The sequence below is a fragment of the Arvicanthis niloticus genome, chromosome 3 (genome assembly GCF_011762505.2).
Source record: "Arvicanthis niloticus isolate mArvNil1 chromosome 3, mArvNil1.pat.X, whole genome shotgun sequence".
In the NCBI taxonomy this organism is placed as follows: Eukaryota; Metazoa; Chordata; class Mammalia; order Rodentia; family Muridae; genus Arvicanthis; species Arvicanthis niloticus.
This window is the reverse complement of record NC_047660.1, coordinates 25,496,481-25,518,262: the sequence shown is the minus strand read 5'-3', so window position 1 is coordinate 25,518,262 and position 21,782 is coordinate 25,496,481. Positions and strand designations below refer to the sequence as shown.

General features: G+C 36.6%; 1 pseudogene; it reads right to left on the bottom strand.

Annotated features, from left to right (window-relative positions):
• Nucleotides 1-13,550: 13,550 nt before the first annotated feature.
• On the bottom strand, nucleotides 13,551-14,567 carry LOC117706028 (aldose reductase-related protein 2 pseudogene; annotated as a pseudogene).
• Between the last annotated feature and the right edge of the window lie 7,215 nt (nucleotides 14,568-21,782).

Genomic DNA, 21,782 nt, shown 5'->3' with positions numbered 1-21,782 from the left:
TTCTTTAGGTTAGGGAAGTTTTCCTCTATAATTTTGTTGAGAATATTTACTGGTCCTTTAATTTGGGAGTCTTCCCCCTCATCTATTCCTATTATCCTTAGGTTTGGCCTTCTCATTGTGTCTTGGATTTCTTGTATATTTTGGGTTAGTAGCTTTTTGTATTTTGCATTTTCTTTGACAGTTGTGTCAATGTTTTCCATGGTATCTTCTGCACATGAGATTCTCTCTTCCATCTCTTGTATTCTGTTGGTAATACTTGTATCTATGACTCCTGATCGTTTTTTTAAGTTTTCTATCTCCAGGGTGTTCTCCCTTTGTGATTTCTTTATTGTTTCTACTTCCGTTTTTAGATCCTGCATGGTTTTGTTTAATTCCTTCTCCAGTTTGGTTGCATTTTCTTGTAATTCCTTAAGGGATTTTTGTGTTTCCTCTCTAAGGGTTTCTATCTGTTCTTTGAGAGTGTTATTTATGTCTTTCTTAAAGTCCTCTATCATCATCATGAGAAGTGATTTTAATTCTGAATCTTGCTTTTCTGGTGTGATGGGGTGTTCAGGGCTTGCTATGATGGGGGAACTGGGTTCTGATGATGCCATGTAACTTTGGTTTCTGTTGCTTACGTTCTTGCGCCTGCCTTTTGCCATCTGGTTAATTCTAGTGCTACCTGTACTTCTGTCTCTGATTGAAGCCTGTCTTTCCAGTTGTCTCGCTTTTGTTTGGTCTTCTAGGAGTCCAGATGTCTTTGTGTTTTTTTTCCAGCTGCCCTGATTACAGTGGTATCTCTAGGATGCCTCAGGATATGGTGCCTCCAAGGTAGCAGTCCAGCTAGATGTCTGCTGTTCTAGGTGCAGTGTCTCCTCTTGGATATCTCAGGGTATGTTGTCTGACACTCTGAGTTCAGTTGTTCCTCTGTGGCTCTGGGTTGAGCGGACCTTCCAGTATGTCTCAGGTGGAATCCGGGGTCCACACAACTGCAGACCTGGTAGAGGTCTGGTCTGGGACTCAGACCCTGCAGGCCTCATACTGGAGGGGGGGCGAGCAGCAGAAGGAGTGTGCTAGTGCTGGCTATGGGTTCTATGGATCCCCCAGAATGTGTCTGGGGGACTCCTGGGTGCACTTACCCGCAGGCCTCAGACTGCAGGAGGGGCGAGCGGCGGACGGGGCGTGCTAGCGCTGGCTATGGGTTCTATGGATCCCCCAGAATGTGTCTGGGGGGCTCCTGGGTGCACTTACCCGCAGGCCTCAGACTGGAGGAGGGGCGAGTGGTGGAAGGGGCGTGCTAGCGCTGGCTATGGGTTCTATGGATCCCCCAGAATGTGTCTGGGGGGCTCCTAGTTGCACTCACTAGCAGCTTGAGATAAATTTAAATCAGTGGTTCTCAAACTTCCTAGTACTACATCATTTTAATACAGTCTCTTATGTTGCAGTGAGTCCCAAAGATAAAATTATTCTGTTGCTACTTCATAAATGTAATTTTGCTACTGTTCTGAACTGTAATGTAAATAAATATCGAATATGCAGAATATCAGATATGTGACTTTCAAAGGGGTGGTGGCCCCTTTGGTTGAGAGTCACTCTTCTGAGTCCTAGAGACAAACAGTAGGTGGAGTCTGGCAGAGTTGAGGGAGGAATGATCGGAGGAGCCATAGGGATCAAAGATACCACAAGAACACAGGGTAGGTCCACAGAATCAGTTGACTTGGAGTCAAATGGGCTCATAGAGATGAGGGACCCTATGTCTGACCTAGGACCTATGCACAGGTTATGGTTCTGTAGCTCAGTGATTTTGTGGGATTTGTAACAGTGGGAGCATTTGGGACCTTTTCATTCTACTAGTTTGCCTCAAGCCTTGATGTGAGAACATGTGTCTGGGCTTATTGTAGCTTATGCTGTATTTGGTTGTTGTTTTCTAAGGGAAGGTGAATGAAGAAGGTAAAGAAACAGGAGATGAGCGTGGAGTAGTGAGTGGGTGGGGAAGAGACTGGGGAAGGGCAGGGGAGGGAAATTGCTGTCAAGACTTAATATATAAAAGAATAAATAAAAAGACAAAAATCTAAGAGAAAGAGACACACACACACACACACACACACACACACACACACACACAGAGAGAGAGAGAGAGAGAGAGAGAGAGAGAGAGAGAGAGAGAGAGAGATTGCTCTAAGTATCCTGGGATTTCATGTATTTCTTAGTTTTCTAGATTTTTTGTCTCTAATATATTTTATCTGATAACAACTTTTCAATTAATAAATTATGAACAATTGTGTAATTATTTGGCTGTATATGAAAATTATTTGATTTTCTGAGAACTTCAGTTTTATATGAAAATCTTGAAGTTCATTTTGTAAGTTTCTTTCCTTTCCAACTTCCACAGTTAACATTACAGAACTGTGTGTCATTAGCACTGTGTATCATTTGAATAATCTGATCTTATTAGGTGTTTAAATTTTTAAAAAAATATTATTTATTCACTTTACAGCCCAATAGTGGACCCATCTCCTCCCAGTACCCCCTCACGCAGAGCTTCCCCATATTCCTTCTTCCTCTGCTCCTCTGAGAAGTAGAATCCCCAAGTGGGTATTCCCTTCCCACCCACCCTTCCCCCCCACACATCAAGTTACTGCAGGACTGGCACATGCTCTCCCACAGAGGCCAAGCCAGATGGCCCAATTATGGGAAAGAGATGCAGAGGCAGGCAACACATTAAAAAATGGAACACATTCTAGTTGTTGGGGGACCCACATAACAACCAAGCTGTACATCTGCTATGTATGCACAGGTAGCTTAGGCCTAGTCTGTGCTCACTGTTTGCTTTTGCTTGGTGATTCCATCTCTAGAATATTCTGAGGATCCTGATTAGTTGACTCTTGGTCTTCCTGTGAAATTCCTATCTTCTTTAGGTCCCTCAATCCTGAGCTTCATGTAATGTTTGGCTGTGGGTTTCTACATCTCTAAATTATAAATGATAATTTAATAGATGATCATTAATAGCATCAGGGAGTGATCCTTGCCCATGAAATGAGTCCCAATTTGTGCAAGTCATTGGCTGGCCCATTCCCTCAGGCTCTTCTCTATCTTTGTCTACATCTTGTAGGCAGGACACATTTGGAGTCAAAGGTTTTGTGGGTGGGTTGCTGTTCTTAATGCCTCCACTGAGAGTCCTGCCTGGTTAAACGAAATGGTCAATTCAGGCTCCGTATTCCTCACTGCAAGGAGTCTCAGCTACAGTCACTCACATAGACACCCTGGGGCTTCCTGCACCTCAGATCTCTGGCACATCCTAGGGATTGCCCCCTCCCCACTGCTAATTTCTGTTTCCCTACACATGATCCCATTCCTATCTTACTCTCCTCCCCACCCCTCTCTCACTGAGTTCATTCCCTCCATCGACCTCAGATATCTATTTATTTCCCCAAGAATGATTCAGCCATCCTCCTTTGGACCCTCTTTATTATTTGGTTTCTTAGAGTCTGTAGATTTAATGTGGCTATCCTGTTTATGGCTAACGTCCACTGATAAGTAAGTACATACCATGCATGTCCTTTTGGGTCTGGGTTACCTCACTCAGGATATTTTTTAGTTCCATCCATTTGCCTGAAGATTTCATGATGTCCTTGTTTTTGATAGCTGAGTAGTCCTCCATTTTGTAAATGAACCATATTTCTTTATTCATTCTTTAGTTGAGGGACATCTTGGTTGTTTTCAGTTTCTGGCTACTATGAGTTAAGCCACTATGAAAATAGTTGAGCAAGGGTTCTTGTGCTATAGTATAACATCTTGAGGATAGATGCCTAGGAATGGCATAGTTGGGCCATGCAAATTGATTTCCAAACTGGTTGTATAAGTCTGCAGTCCCACCAGCAATGGAGTAATTACGTGGCTGTATATGAAGCTCCATATCCTTGCCAGCATGTGCTGTAGCTTGAGATTTTGATCGTAGCCATTCTGATGGGTGCAAGGTAGAAAGAATCTCAGAGTCATTTTTGATTTGCATTTTCTTAATGACTAAGGATCATGAACATTTCTTAGAGTGCTTCTTGGTCATTAACGATTACGTTATTGAGAATTCTTTGATTATCTCTGTACCCCATTTTTAATTGGGTTACTTGTATTGTTGGTGCCTAACTTCTTGAATTCTTTACATATTTTGGACATTAGCCCTCTGTCAGATGTAGGCTTGGTGAGGATGTTTTCCCCAATCTATAGGCTGCTGTTTTGTCCTATTAAATGGGTCGTTTGACTTATAGAATTTTTTATCCTCATAGGGTTCCATTTATTAATCGTTGATCATTAGTACCTTATGCACTGGTGTTGTGTTCAAGAAGTTGTCTCCTGTACCAATGAGTTCAAGGCTGTTCACTGTTGTCTGTTCTACAAGATTTAATTTTGTCTAGGTTGGGGTTTTGGTCTTTGATCCACATAGACTTCAGGTTTTTGCAGGGATATAAATACAGATCTATTTTCATTCTTATTCATGCAGATATCCAGTTAGACCAGCCCCATTTGCTAAAGATTAGCATGTTTTGTAATTTGAGTAATTTCTTTTGGAAATATGTATTTTGACATCTGTGACTGTCTACATGCCACATTTTCTGGTCATTTTTTCCCTCACAAACATCTTCATGATTACAAATGTCCTCCAATTATCAGGAGATATTTTTACTTTGCCATCCAGGTTTCATAAAATCTCTATCCTGCTATGTAAAATGTAATAATCCACTCTGTAAACAGATCTGTTGCTGTTATTCTTATTGTTATTTTGTTGATAATTATAATTTAAAATTTGAGGGGGAAACAAACCACAAAGGCAAAGAATGCCAAACTTGGATCAGTGATGTGTAAATGAAAGGGTTTTCTGAATTATAAAAATCAACCCACACATACAGCTGGGGAGATTCTTAAAAGCTTCAAGTTATTTTTCACTCCATGCTTGCTCTGACACTTCACATCCAATCCATCAAGAAAACCCATGGGTTTTGAAATATATCCAGGGGCAGTTGAAATTGCTCTAGATATCTACAGCTGCACGACTCAACTCTGAGAATGTGTCGGTTTCAATATGGCTTTCTTTCTGATGTTTACCTGACGAATGGACATAAAAGCAACTTGTGTCTGATCCCTGAGGGCTCAAAACTGAAAGCAAGTGTAATAAGGACTCTTCAATGTGAATGATAGTTTATAGTATAAGCAGTGTAAATTAAGATTTAAATGAGCCAGCAGGAAGATGCGTTGATTTTTTGTCACTCTTCTCTGAATGAAAAAAAGGAGAGAAGCTGTTATGGCAATAGGACAGCAATCCTTTCTACCCTGATGAGAGGCAGTATAGCTGTTGCTAATGAGAATTTATATGTAGATGTATCTAAAGAGAAGAGTCCATGGAGATGAGGGCCCATATGCATTGCACCTTCTAGAAACCATTAAATATACAACATTAACTTTGTTGCAGGATCTGTTCAAATTTGAAGATATTATTATTATTATTATTATTATTATTATTATTATTATTTACCTTGATTATTTTCCACAAGTTAGACAGTTGGGCCTTTTTGCCCATGTTCACCTTTAGAGATGTGTTAAACTTTTCTGACTGTATTTGTAGAGAGAAAAAATCATATGCACATGCATGTACACACACATACAAAAAATATGTACACTTTATTCATGGAAAAAATACAAAGAAGCATTGTTGAGGACAAATGGATCTGTCATTGAAAAAAAGTGTACACTGTGAATGTAAGTAGTTGCATACAGTGAGTTCCTTATCACATACTTCTTCATAAACTAGTGCTTTGGGTGAAATGTTCTTGCTTCTTTAGTTTACTCTCAGCTGCCACAGGAGACTAATATTATTTGATTCCTAGACCGTTCCATATTGAAGCTAGCTAGAGTTTGTATTGTCTGTATTGTCTTTCTTTTCTGCTTTGGAGCTATGGCATCATGTTTTGTTTCTATTTAAAAAAAAAAAAAAAAACTGTCTAATTTAGTTCCAGATGGCAATAAAAAAAAAAAAAAAGTCATTGACCATTGACTGATAGTGACCCTTCTTCCTGTTGGCTGAGATCAGCCATGTTTCCACACTTTTTCATAAATATGGTACCCTTATCAGTAAGAATTAAAAACACATTGAAATTACTATACTAGGCCCCAAGTGTGATTCCAAGAATCCACATGTTAACGCTATTCCTAGGAGGTCTGACATCCTCTGTTAGGTTCTGTGGATGCCAGGAACATTTGTGATGCAAAGGCATACATGCAGACAAAAACACTCATACATATAAAACAAACATTTAATTAAAAAATCTATTAGAATGCATTATATTCATATCCAAAATTATCAAAAGTATAAGTTAAAAGCTTAAAATGTCAAAAACACTGAAAGCTCGAATAGCTATTTACTTTAAATCTGAAGGGAAAACATAAAGTTATTTTAGGGTATAAGTACATTGACCTGGTATACGCTTAAGATTATAAGTGATTGATGAAGAAATCAATAAAAATTAATGTTTAAATTAAAAAGGTTATTTTACAGTTCTAAAAGTGATTTTGGTGTCATTTCTCTAATTGAGCATTACGAATGAATTTCATACTACATGAATACTGTCATGTAAACTTTAGAAACTTGATCTTTAACTCATCACAACCTTTTAATACACTTGCATTTATATACTGTGGTAAAAAGAACAGTTTTTATATCACAGTTCATAGTTCCTAATGTTCAATTTTAGAATTTGTTAGCATCATATAAATTTATCAATTATTTTTATATACAGTCCAATTCTAGTTAGCCCTATAGTTATCCAATATCTAGTTAGATATAGCTCAGTTTATGCTATATATGCTTACAAGCCATTCTGTTATGGTCTATGAAATAAGGTTACATTATTAATTTTTATTGGATATTTTATTTATTTACATTTCAAATGTTATCCCTTTTTCTGGTTAGTGTCTGTGACCAAATTACTTTCTGTTATATTAGCGAAACCACTACTAAGATGAGATAGACTCAAGTGAAACAGCAAATCTTTCCTTGGGATTCAGAGTGTAAGTGTTCAGCGTGTGGGAAGACTAGCAATTGTGGCTTCCTCCTCCAAGATGATATGAAAAGTCTGCTAGAATACTGTGGTCTACCAAGACTAAGCCTTTCCCCTGTTTCATAACTAATGACCATGTTGGGGTTCCAAGTTTCTGTGAGCGCAGAAGAGGATCCTACATGGTATTGTATCTACCACTGTGCATGTATATGTGTATCTGTATTTACTTCACTTACTTGCTTCCCCTTGCCAGGGTTCAAGGACCTAATTTGGACAACATGTCACAAGGTCAAAAATAATGAGCTTGGTATTTGATTTTAAATGTTCAGTCCATCATGATAGGTAAAGCATGGCAACAAAGAACAGTTGATACCATAGTGTGCCAAGAAGTGTAAGTGGAATGGCTGTCATGTATTTCTGCCTTTACAGTTTCTGAGTCCAACACAGGGTGTACTGCCATACACATTTATTGTGGGTGTACTTTCATTAATCCTCTTTGGATACATTTTCCCACATACATTCCCAAGGTTACACTTTACCAGACTTTGTAGCATGAACAAAATCCTGTGCACTTATTAAAGCCATAAGACTATCATGGTCGCAGAATTGATGTGATAACGAACTCCTCTAGCCTATGTCTCATTCATGACTTTTGCCATACTAAGACAAGGATCTCATTTATGTTCTTTCATGATAGTCTATACCTAGATGTAGTAAAAACTTCTTTTTGGTTTATTTTTAGCTTTTTATTGAACTTTGTTGCAATATAAAGGTAGAACTGAATAATATATTATTCACTTTTGATTTTGTATTAAATGCCTGTTTCTGTTAAAATTCAATACTGTGAATACTACTATCTGTTAAGAAGTAGGAGATAATAATTTCCCAGCCCTTACCTTGAGAAGAACTGAAAGAGACTTTCATTTACTGTGAAATGTAAGCATGATGAACAGAATAATTGCATAGACTATGAAATGCCTATTCACTCATAAACTTTTGATGCTTCATTGTCAGCCTGACTATTTTATTATCTATTGTTTCACATGGGTTAGCATTTTCTATAGGATATCATGCAGCCAAAGATTTTTTCAGTTTTCTGGCATATATTTTGAGAATTGTTTTATTAGTCGAGGTTTTTCTAGAGAAAAAAGTTTCAATAAAATCCATATATAGAGGGTAGGGAAAAATAGAGTGGGAGATAGACAGATGCATACAGTGACATTGTTGGTTTACTTTGGGTTATGAAGTCTGGATAGTCTAACTATAACTAAAATTATCTACCCTCGGAAGAAAAATATTCCTTTAACCACTAAGGACAGAAAGTTGCAGCAGTCACAATCTGTTGATGAAGTCCTTCAGTAGCCTGCACAACCACTGGGGTTAAGATCACATTGCAAAGCTAAGAAGTTGGAGTCTGATAACAAGGAAAGCCGTTAGCAGCAATATATACTTCTCCAGGAAGAATATACAAGGGAGATAAGCCTCTGCTGCCTTTTATGTTGTTGTTGGTGGATTATTGTTGTGGTTGTTGTTTGTTTGTATGCTTTTTGTTTATGCTTCTCTTTTATTGTAAAGTATACCTACAGTGAGGCACGTCACACTCCCACATATTAATCCTCTCTGAGACATCCTATCATACACAGAAGCATTTCAGTTTTCTTAAATATTTGGGCAAGTTGACCAACAAGAATGACCTTTATAATTTTAATCTTCTCTACTCTAATATTTTAATGCACCTTAACTTACATAACAATTGGTGGGTCTCATAAGGTTTGGTTTCTCATTTTCAATTATTTTTTGGTTTCAGAGAATTTATTCCACAAAGACTTCCATAGATTAGTCTCTAATCAGAATGGTTGTTTTGTGCTATGTTGATTCTTTGTATTTTCTGATCACTTTTCTCATTAAATATGCAACCTAAAGTGTCCACCTTTTAGGAAGTTTGTCTCTGAGTGGTTGGTCTCTTGTTTTATAGCTCCTGTCTGAAGTCTTTCCTTCCCCACCCTACCCATGGGAAACTGTATCTGAAAACACCTACACTAAGAACAAATCTGAAATGGTGGACTTTTCTTGCCTTAGAAAGGTGAAATCCCTTCTCATAGTCAAATTGGAAGTTGAGTAAAATGTGTGACTTGCAGTAATCTGAATAAGCCTCAGTGTTTTCCGATTCACAAGGCATGTGATTGATTCTAGCAAATGCATGTCTAACCTTACAAGGCAGATGCACATAAGTGAAGTATGGTGCTCTCTCATAGGGTGTTCATTTGTCTAAGTTTTGTCAGAATCCAGTAGGAAAACTTTGATAACATTCTTTATTTCTTAAATATCCCTTATATCTCCCCCTTACACTACTTTCCTTGTAATTTATGAATATCAATAAAATCTTTTACTCATAATCTTGAGTTTTATACTTTAATTTAAATGGTTGAATTGTCTGCCACTGTGAATTTTTTATGTAGTTGAAAGTCAACTTTCCTGTCTATTTTAATCTATAGACTCAAAAATTTTATTTGATGCCAATGTTTAATATTTAGTTTTTTAAAATGTTAAAGGTCTTTAATGATAAAAATCTCCTTTTGGGAACATTTAAGGAAATCATCTTCACTTCAAAAGCCATAGTTATAACAAGCTCCTGTAAAAAAAAAAAAAAAAAAAAAAAGGCTGGCTACATTTTAAGAAAAAAAAAGATAACAATTATGGGAGAACATTTAAATTTATTGGCTTTAATTAAATGTGTTTGCTCTAGACTGATTTAGAATGCATTGTAATTGAAACAGAATGCATAGAAAAGAATTATATATTTGGGTCTAATTTGCCTGTCCACACAAGAATTTTCATAATCTAGTGAAAATAAATCTAATACTCAGAAGCTATAAAACCTCTGACAGTATTACTTTTAAAAATTTAAGTCAAAAATTTAAAACAATCCTTATGTAACAAAGTATAATAATGTGTTTTGTTTTTCTTAACTTTCATTTTTCAAAGCTAAAATCCACCTATACACTTTAAAAAGTTAATGAGTTTCTAAAACTGAATGTACACTTTTAACTTTTTTCTGTTAATTTATTTCACAATGATCGAAGTGACTTAAGTAATAACTATTTAGGATATATAATAATATATTTTAGAAGATAATGAAGTTATTTTTAATAAACCAAATTAAAGAAGCAAAACACATTAGGAAACAATTGAATTCTTCCAGTGGCCTTTATATCATACAGAAATGTCTATTTCTGAGCTGAAGAGAGGGGTAGACATGTCCTTTGCCCTTTAGATGATTTAGCCTGCTAACCAAATCAGTTTTGTTCATGCATGTATAGAATATTTCATGCATTAATTTTGATCATAGTGATATGATCAAAGTGCTCAGTTTCTAGGGTCTAGGAAGAGGTCTCACTGGATAAGGATAATTCCCAGAAAGCATAAGAATCTAAGTCTGAAGATCCAGGATTCTTTTTTGAAAGTCCAGCTTGTCTGTGTGCTAGTGATCCTAGTAATCTCCACTCCACTGGTTTCTTCTCCCAGGTAGATCTCAGCAGGTCACTGGCTGGAGAGCCTAACCTATAATGATGTTTTTGGTTCAGTGAGAGGCACAGTCTCAAGAGAATAAAGCTCCGATAAGTGGAGGATGTCATATGTTAGACATCTTGCTCTGACCTCTGCATATGCACTTGGGTGTACACACTTGGATAATCAGCTGAATTTGTCACAAGTATACACATGCCCTAAACTTATACAATACAGACAGCACATTTCATACAACAAGAAATTTTGTGCTATATTATTAATATACTACTACCTCTAAGCAAACCATTTTTCCCCATTTAAATTGTCTGATAGATCAATTTACACTTCACTCATGTAAGAATGTGTTTAAAGGTGAAGCAGCATAGGCTATTCACTGCATGAGAACTTAAACATCATTTCCAAAACTTTTATTCCAAGTTTTCTTCTCCCAGTTATTTTTTCACTCTGAATAAAATGATAAGACCACTAGGTTTATTAATAAAATAACATTAATGAGTGAAAGATTTTTCCAACTATATTTTACAATGGTGTTCTCACTGCGTTAGCTACATTCACAGCTTATCCCATGTCTACTTGTCTTTCAAAAGAATATTTTCTGACAATTCAAAATCATTTACATACAGAATGCAATTGTGTCTACTCTTTCTATTTAGAACATTCAGCTATATTATACAATAATTTTGTGGTGGAATATAATGATCTTTAGACACACAGTTTAGCTATTTATCTATGCTGCACACTCTATTTCTGGAAAATTGTATCAGGAAAAATATAAAAGTGGTTGAGACTTTTATTGATTTTTCATTGGCTTTTGACTCTGTGGGCAGAAACTAGTTACAACCTAATCTATACTAACTCAGTGTAAAATGCCAGCTAATAAACCATGCCAGGGCTAGAATTTTAATAACACATTGAAATTCATGGAAGATTGAATAACTTTTTTCAACTTTGATCTCCCTAATCCTCAGATATTTCAATGGTGTGACAAAGAGACCACTATTGTTACCTACATCCATGTGACATTTAAAATTATATGATTTTGTATGTAATTAAGAATTAAATTATCAAAACTTAAAACATGTGAGTTACTGTAGTATACTATAGCATAGTAAATGGAATTATAGGGCCATTCTCTGTAATAAAATAAAAAGAACACATATACTACACAACAATTCAGATATAATTACATCATATAGCAACATTTCCATCAGTGTGTGTATTGTGTAGTAGCATTAATTTTACAGATACATTTTAAGATGAATACAATTTACTAAGGTATTCTCTTTATTAAAACTTCTATCAAAAAAACATGACCTGTTGAGAATATTTTATGGTAAAAGAAAAGAGATAAAAATAAATTTCATGGGAAAAAATGCAGAATTAAACTCTAATGATTTCCATTAGAGTCTTGGACAGTCATGTCCAAGACTGAGTGTTTTCATTTGTATGAAAATGAACTATGCATTTATCTTTCTTTAATAGGCATTCTAGATTCCTTCTATTTATATGTAAAAAAACTTGTTTTTCAATTTGTGTATATGAGCAAGAATGGAAATTAACAATTTACTAGGATATTAATTAGTAAGATATTAAATTTAAGAAGACACATTCACATGTATTCATATATACAACTTTGTATTATAAAAGTTTCTAAATGGTACATACCCATAAACTATGATAAAAATAATGTGATATTTAAAATATTTTGAGGATTATGTATTAAAGCATCTGCTAAGCAATTATTTTCTAAAATCTACTGAGATATAAATATTTTGGAGAGATAAGAAAAAGTTAAATATCAAGTCCACAGTGAGACAGTTATATATTTAGAATTATGTGTAATATTATATTAACTTAGATTATATCAGAATTTAGAACTACATTGTCGTATTTAAGGAATAGTTCTATTGTGTATATGAAAATCAATTTTGCAAATGTAACATGAGAAAAATAATACAGCTTATATCATATGCACACTATTAGTATAATAGTATTGGCATAGTATTAGTATAAAAATTAGGACAGAAACAGAATGTCCAATATCCTCAACTTTCATGTGCTTTGAAAATTATGTAGTTAGTAGTAAAATTTATAGCAATCAATATTTACTAAATATATACATATGTAAATATGTGAACATAATTTGTTAAATTTATAATTTTTACAGCCAATCTGTGGACTAGAAATTCCTATATGTGAAAGCTAATTTTTAACTAGAAAATTATAAAATTTTACTCTTTCTGTATACATTTTTAAAAGCGAAAGGACTCTAAAGAGAAAACTGAACTTGACTTATTATATCTTGTTTAGTTATGTTTGTTTGTTGTCTTTTGGGGAGATTATCTCTTTTCTGAAGGGAAGTGGAGAGATGTGGTAGATTCAGGGGGAAGTGAAAGTAGGACTTGCTGGGAGGTGTGTATGTGGGAACTATGGTCAGAATTTGTTCTATGAGCAAAGAATCTTTTCAATCAAAAAAGAGAAGGAAAAGAAAAGAAAAGAAAAGAAAAGAAAAGAAAAGAAAAGAAAAGAAAAGAAAAGAAAAGCACACAGCCATGCTGTACTCTGTCCTTTTCCTAAATATCTCTCTACTGATGCCAGCACCTAAATTTATATTATATATTCCTACTAAACTTCAACTTGTTTCAATAAAAAGAAACTGAATTATACAAATATGAAAACCTTACAACCAATGTGATTTATAACAACTATAGTTTTTATATTATTTGATAAACATTTATTTTTTTATGTTTGTTAATGTTACAATTCTTTATTATTTTATCTTTGTACCCTCAAATGTTACCAGAGTTCCCGGTTTTTGACAAACATTTGGTCAGATCAAATTAGTGAAGGAGATGCCCATCTGCTTCTCCGAGGCACATTTGCATGCAACAGTCTGTCCCTGGTTCAGCGTGGGGATTTAAACACAGCCTTGCCTACTATACTATACAGCCTTGCCTACTATACTATACGATATCAGGCAGGGTGAGCTTAAGCAGGACTCCAAGAGTGAGATGTGCATCAGCAAAGAGGAAGCCTCATGGACTGATTCAGCTTCAGTATTCTGCGTCATAGGGATATTCTTCCATGTTTACTGTCTCAGGCAGCAGGCAGGCCCTCCAGTTTCTGTTGACGCTAAGGATAGTGGCCATCTCCTCATCACTCAACTGGAAGTCAAAGACCTGAATGTTCTCCTGTATACAAGCTGGCGTCTCCTGTATACAAGCTGGATCACCACCACATTCCTCTGGATGTGGAACCGAATCAGAACTTGGGCTGAGGTTTTCTTATGCTTGCTGGCAATCTCTTTAATTTTGGGGTCCTCTAGTGGTGAAGGATTCTCTGGCTTGTTGCTAGGCCTGTCTGGGGAGCCCAGGGGACTGTAGGCCGCTCTGAGAGTGATGCCCTTGGAGTAACAGTACTGGATCATTTTCTCCTGGGTGAGGTGAAGGTGACACTGGACCTGGTTTGTCACTGGCTTATGTTTCAGTCCAGGCTTGTTCAGGAGTCTTTCAATCTGGATGTGGTTGAAGTTGGAGCCACCTAGAGTTTTCACCAGCCCCTGGTCCACCAGTTACTCCATACTCTCCCAGGCTTCCAAAAATGTTGTTTTACTGGTGAGGATATTGCCTTGATCATCTTTGGGGAATAACTCCTTGTCTGGCTGAAGTCCCTGCAGCCAGTGAATAAGATAGAAGTCCAAGTAGTCCAGCTTCAGGTCTGAGTGTCTTCTGAAAGGCTTCCTTTAGCAGTTTTTTTCTCAAAGCAGGTGGGCCACAAATTGCTGACAATGAAGAGATCCTTCCGCTTCACAGCCTTCTCTTTGATCTTCTCTTGGATGGCTTCTCCCACCTCATTCTCATTGCAGTACGCATACGCGTAGTTGATACGGCGATACCCGTCATCAGTGGCCGCCTTCACAGTGTCTTTGACTTGGGTTGGGGGAGGCTTCCAGGTGCCCAGACCCACAATAGGCATCTTGGCTTTGGTACTGAGCTCCATGAAGGTGGCCATGGTTGCGGCCGAAATTTTTCTGTGTCCTTGATAAACATTATTTTTAACATTGTCATATTTATGGATCTTTTAATTTTTCTCTAAAGTGGAACTTGATCATAGTCATACAGATATCTAGTCTTAGAGTTAGTATAAAACCACACTGTTACTTTAGTCTTTCCTCTTAACTTTTAGCATAATTCTTTAATTCTTTTGCTATTTCTCTTTATATTTCATTCATTAGAAATGCATATTTTCATTATTGACATAACAATTTCTATGAATTATTTAAGTGTTTCTACATATATTTTCATAATATTTGATTAATATTTATCTCAAAAAAATCTCACATAACATAGAAGTATAGTCAACAGATAAAAAGATGAATACATGTTAATATATGCAAATGATCATGAAATACTTCCGAACTCAGATACACTTCTATCAAAATGTTGTACTGCTTGGGCATATGGCTAAAGTAACCATGGACTTAACGTTACAAGTAGAGTTAAACCAAAATCAGTTCTTCTCTTTAATTACCTATGTGAGTAAAATAGTTAATACATTATAGAAATTCACTTTTGCATCTGTCAAAATCTTTTATGTGAATGTATTTGTTAAATTTATGCTTTGATAATTTCATATATGCATATAATGCAATCTGACTAAATTAGCCTTACTGCCCGCATCATTATCTCTCTCTGACTCCTTTTAATGGCTCTCTCCTCCCTATAATTCCTTCCTCATTTCCATGCCTTCATTTTGTTTGCTGAACAATTATATTTTACCAGTATTATCTATGTGATTATGAGTATAGGACTGTCTATTGGAACCTTATAGGTTGACCAATAAGTATACATTTTTTTTTCTTGTTCAACTATGTTTATTTCAGCTTAATTAACAGTAGGAATAAACTGGCAACAAACTAAATGTTCAGCATCTGAAGAATGGGCAAAGAAAATATGGTTTATTTACACAATAGTATACTTACAATTTTTTGTTTCTACGTTTGTTTCTGTTTTCTTTTTATTGGATATTTTCTTTATTTACATTTCAAATGTTATCCTCTTACCAAGTTCTCCCCTCATACCCTCTATCATACCCCCCCACTTCTATGAGGGTATACCCCCACCCACCTACTAACTTCCTCCTCTCCACCCTGGCATTCCCCTACACTGGGGCCTCAAGCTTTCCCAAAACCAAGGGTCTCTCCTCCTATTGATGCCTGACAAGGCCATCCTCTGCTGCATATGCAGCTGGAGCCATGGGTCTCTCCATGTGTACTCTTTGGTTGGTGGTTTAGTCCCGGGGAGCCCTGGGGGACTAGTTGTTTGATATTGTTCTTCCTATGAAGTTGCAGAATCCTTCAGCTCCTTCAGTTCTTTCTCTAACTCCTTCATTGGGGACCTCATTGGGAACCCTGTGCTAGGTCCAATGGTTGACTGCAAGCATCTGCCTCTGTATTTGTCAGACTCTGTTGTTGAGGCCCACACTCTGCCTCAACACTTTGCTTCAAGGCTTTGGTGCTAAGTGCTCTGGTCAAGAGAGAGTGTGGCTCTTGGGCCAAGAGATGCGAAGAATGGAGACAAGGCAGGGTGTGATTCAGTCTCTTCTATTTTCTCAAGTCTCTTCTATTTTCTCAAATCTCTTCTATTTTCTCAAGTCTCCCCTATTGAAGGGAATTCTGAGGTATTTATATACACAAGCAGGAGAACACAGGTGAAAACATTTTACCACGTGCACCATACAGCTGAGGTCACTAAACAGCAAAACAAGCTATGTGGGATAAACAATATATTTATCAGAGTGTGCTTCAGCTGTTATAGGCTTTTGACAACCAAGTCTTTCATCAGGGTATATGGTTCCAGATGGCTGCAAAGTTGATCTAGCCGCTTTCTGCTTAAGTCAGCTCCCAACAGGTCCCCCTTTTTAATTTTTTTTCAAAAGGGAAGGCTGGGAAAACTTACGGAAACCGTGCCTGTCCTAGGTTGGAGCAAAGGACCCCAGCCTCACTTAAGATGATGAGGCCTCCCTTATTTTAGGGGCAAGGGTCTCTATGCTCTCTTACCCATCATTGGCTATCCGGCTTAGCACGTAAGTTAGGGGTTAATCCTTGTCAATCTTGATGACAGAGGTTTCAGAGTCCCCTACTTCCAGCCTGTAATATTGGACCTGTATGGGTTTCATTTGTTATCTGTTGCCGTACCAAAGCCATCAGTTTGTTGAACAGCATGAACCCGAGACACAAAAGACTTAATATCTAAACTGTTGATATAAAAGGCAACACACAACTTCCCCTGTTGGAGAAGTAGAAGGTCTAAACCTTGTACCCACAAATTTATACCAATGAAATCCTTAAATTTTGCATCAGCTTAGTAACAATTATACAGATAAAGACAGCCTAATATTAACCACCTCAGTCCCCAAGTCCAGGGAATTGGGGCGCCGACTCCTCATTAACTTCTTCAAGTTGAACATGGGCATTGACTTTTAGAAGAGGAATGAGGGGAAGGGTAAATTGATAAGCATATGAAGTCTGTCTTAACTGCATCCAGCTGGAAGTCCAGGGCATCAGTGAACATGCAGGTGATAAGATTCATTCTCCAAAGCTGTGTATTCTGCAATATACAAATCTCAAAACAAGGTTTAGTATCAAGATAATTATTTTGATTCTCTGAAATCTAGTGTTCTGGAGGCCTACCTCTGTCATGTCTGATCCATATAATTCTGGAAGACATAACTACTACCTTAATGACCTCATCAGAAAACTCATAGAAAAACCTTTTTTTCCAAATTAGCCTTTCCTTAAGCCAGTAACCAGAAAAACCTTTACATTGAGTTTTTACCCAGAAAAATATTATACAACTCAGAATCACACCCATTTTGAAAGTTAAATCAATTAACATTATCATTCTGCTTAGCTCTCTGTCTAGAGCAGCCTTCTATTTATTCCTCGCGTCTTTAAAGCCTTTTTCATCTGTTTTTACTCACTTATTTCTTGCCCCATTTTCGTTACTATAACCTTTATCTATTTATCTGTTTGGCTCTCTTGACTCAGAGCAGCCTGCAATTTACTTCTTGCATCTTTAAAACTTTTTTCATCTGTTTCTGCTTATTTTTTTTCTTGCCCTGTTTTTGTTACTATAACCTTTATCTATCTGTTTGGCTCTCTTGACTCAGAGCAGCCTGCAATTTACTCCTTGCATCTTTAAATTCTTTTTCATCTGTTTCTATTTACTTATTTCTTGCCCCGTTTTTGTTACTATGCAATCACCTTTGTTTCACTTCCGAATTCAGCCAGCTCCGTCAGTCGACTGGCTCTCCAGTGCAGGGTGTCTTCCACTGTATCCCGCTTACTGGAGCTCTAATGTTGAGACTCTGTAAGTTGACTGGTTCTCCAGCGCAGGGTGTCTTCCACTGTATCCCGCTTACTGGAGTCCCTGTTCAGGCGCCACTAATGTTGAGGCCTTTACTCTGCCTCAACTGCTTCTGCCTTAATGCTTTGGTTGAGCTAAGTGCTCTGGTCAAGAGAGAGTGTGGCTCTTGGGGCAAGAGACGCGAAGAATGGAGACAAGGCAGGGTGTGATTCAGTCTCTTCTATTTTCTCAAGTCTCTTCTATTTCTCAAGTCTCTTCTATTTTCTCAAGTCTCCCCTATTGAAGGGAATTCTGAGGTATTTATATACACAAGCAGGAGAACACAGGTGAAAACATTTTACCACGTGCACCATACAGCTGAGGTCACTAAACAGCAAAACAAGCTATGTGGGATAAACAATATATTTATCAGAGTGTGCTTCAGCTGTTATAGGCTTTTGACAACCAAGTCTTTCATCAGGGTATATGGTTCCAGATGGCTGCAAAGTTGATCTAGCCGCTTTCTGCTTAAGTCAGCTCGCAACACTCTGTCAGACACTCTCAGGAGACAGCTATATCAGGCTCCTGTCAGTATGTACTTCTTGGCATCTATAATAGTGTCTGGGGTTGGTGACTGCACATGGGATATATCTCCAGGTGGGGCAGTCTTTGAAGGGCCTTTCCTTTAGTTTCTTTTAGTATTTGCTCCCATGAGTATTTTGTTCCTCTTTCTAAGAAGGGACGAAGCATCCACACTTTGGTCTTCTTTCTTCTTGAGCTTCATATAGTCTGTGAATTGTATCTTGGGAATTCCAATCATTTGGGCTAATATCAACTCATCAGTGAGTGCATACCTTGAGTGTTCTTTTCTGATTGTGTTGCTTCACTCAGAAGGATATGTTCTAGTTTCTAACTCAAACAAATCAGTAGCCTTCCTCTACTCACAGAGTGAGAAACAAAATAGGGCAAGGGCACCCTTCACAATAATCACAAATAATATAAAATACTTTGATGTGACTCTAACCAAGCAAGTGAAAGATCTGTATGACAAGAACATCAAGTCTCTGAAGAAAAAGATGGAAGATGACCTCTGAAGATGGAAAAATCTCCCATGCTCATGGATTGGCAAGATTAATATAGTAAAAATGGCCATCTTGCCAAAAGCAAATTACAAATGCAATACCCATAAAAATTCCAACTCAATTCTTCATAGAGTTGGAAAGAGCAATGCTCAAATTCATTTGGAATAACAAAAAACTCAGAAGAGTGAAAACTATTTTCAACGATAAAAAAAATTCTTAGAGAATCACCATCCCTGACCTCAAGCTGTATTAGAGAACAATAGTGATAAAACTGCATGATATTGGTACAGAGACAGGCAGATAGATAAGTGTAATAGAATTGAAGATCCAGAAATGAACCCACACACCTATGATCACTTGATCTTTGACAAAGGTGCTAAAACCATCCAGTGGGAAAAAGACAGCATTTTCAACAAATGGTGCTGGTTCAACTGGAGGTTAGCATGTAGAAGAATGCAAATTGAACCATCCTTATAACCTTGTACAAAGCTCAAGTCCAAGTGGATAAAGGACCTTTACATAAAACCCGATACACTGAAATTAATAGAGGAAAAAATGGAGAAGAGCCTCGAACATATGGGCACAGGGGAAAAGTTCCTGAACAGAACATCAATGGCTTATGCTCAAGATCAAGAGTTTAAAAATGGGGCCTCATGAAGTAGTAAAGTTTCTGTAAGGCAAAGCACACTGTCAATAGGACAAAACAGCAACCAATAGATTGAGGAAAGATCTTTACCAATCCTACATCTGATAGAGGGTTAATATCCAATATATACAAAGAACTCAAGAAGTTGTATTCTAGACAACCAAATAACCCTATTAAAAATGGGGTACAGAGTTAAACAAAGAATTCTCAACTGAGGAATACCCATTGACCAGGAAGCTCCTAAAAAAATTTTCAACATCCTTAATCATCAGAGAAATGCAAATCAAAACAACCCTGAGATTCCACCTCACAGTAGTAAGAATGGATAAGACCAAAAACTCAGGTGACAGCAGATGCTGGCAAGGATGTGGAAAAAGAGGAACATTCCTCCGTTTTTGGTGGCATAGCAGGATGATACAACCACTCTGGAAATCAGTCTGGAAGTTCCTCCAAAAATTGGACATAGTATTAACTGAAGACCCAGCTATACCATTCCTGGGCATATACCCAGAAGATGCTCTGACATAAAACAAGGACACATGCTCCGCTATGCTCATAGCAGCTTCATTTATAAAAGCCAGAACCTGGAAAGAATCGAGATGTCCTTTAACAGAGAAATAGATACAGAAAATGTAGTACATTTACAAAATGGAGCACTACTCAGCTATTAAAAATAATGAATTCATGAAATTCCTAAGCAAAGGAATGGAACTTGAAAGTATACATTTTAAGATACTGATTTTCACTTTTGTAGAATCTATCAGTATCCAATAATTTCACAGAGAGAGGTAAGAACCGATGTTTCCTTTCCTCATCCATGACTAAATGTTTATAGAATCTTGTACCTGCCCAAGTAATTGTATTGCAGTTTCTGTGAAATCATGATTGAGATTCTTTATCATGACCAGAAGATAGTATTTTGCAGTCTTATCTCTAGTTTTCACTCTTACATTCTTTCTGCCCTATCTTCCATGATAGTCACAGAGTCTAGACAGGGTGATATACATGATCTAGTTAGACAATCTATTGTCTCTAATTCTCAGCAAAACTTTTGAAGAGGTGCAGAGTTTGGAGTGGATAAGGACAGAGCCTTTTCAACGGAATCATCAGAGAGAGCTCTAGCAAGTTGAAATCAGTTTAAATGTAGTCATTTGTAAAATTAAGAGACACATGCTGTCGGGCCTTTCGAGAGTTAAAAGTAGTAACTAATTATAGATAATGGGATTTTCTCTTGAGGAAGATTTAGTTATCTCTTTGTCTTGGTGACTTAGATTGTAGGTTTTTATTCAGCTTAATGTTCTTCATAATCCTGGATCAATAGATGACAGATAACTAGCTAAGCACTTTGCATCTCCCTCTACATAATCCACTTTTCTTATAGAATTAACTTACTCTTTCCTCCCAAAGTAGACTGTTTTGAGTAGATATTCTTGAGGATAATAATAGGATGAAATGAAGTTTGAGATGTACAATGGCTTAGAATTTAGAAAGTAGTGAATTAATAGCATCTGGCTAGGACATTAGAATATTGTCCTATTTTAACTTTTAGAGTATAAAATTCAAATATTATTTGTTATACCACTGAAAATAAGAAGTGGCAGTGGCTTTTGCTCTTTAAGTTCCTATCTGTGTATTTTGTTGTTGTTTTCATTGCCAGCAACTAATAGTAATCTATATTACAAAATATTTGTAAAATTTAATGAGACCATCAATATTGTGAACATTATTTACTCGTTATACCAACTGAAGATGTCAAAGAAGTAAATATATATATATTATTAGAAAAGTAAGAGAAATATGTGACTATCTTCATGCAGAATTTGTTTAACCAAAAAGACTTGTGTTCTTTGAAAGGTCATTACATATATGTCATGTGCAGTCCTTTATCATAAACTATAATAATAGTTGAGCAAGTTGTTTTCTTAATTTCCACAAAAATTCTTGTGGAAATTAAGAAAACTTGATGCTTTCATGATTAATTGATAATATCCTGTTAATTAACAACATTATACAAATATCATGTGCAGCAATCTGTATTACATCTGAAATTTATAACATATATCTTGAGACTATTATTGCCAACAATGTAGAGATATTCATGGAAAATGCAGAAATAAAATATTGTTAAATAGCCTAAATAAATTATGTACAA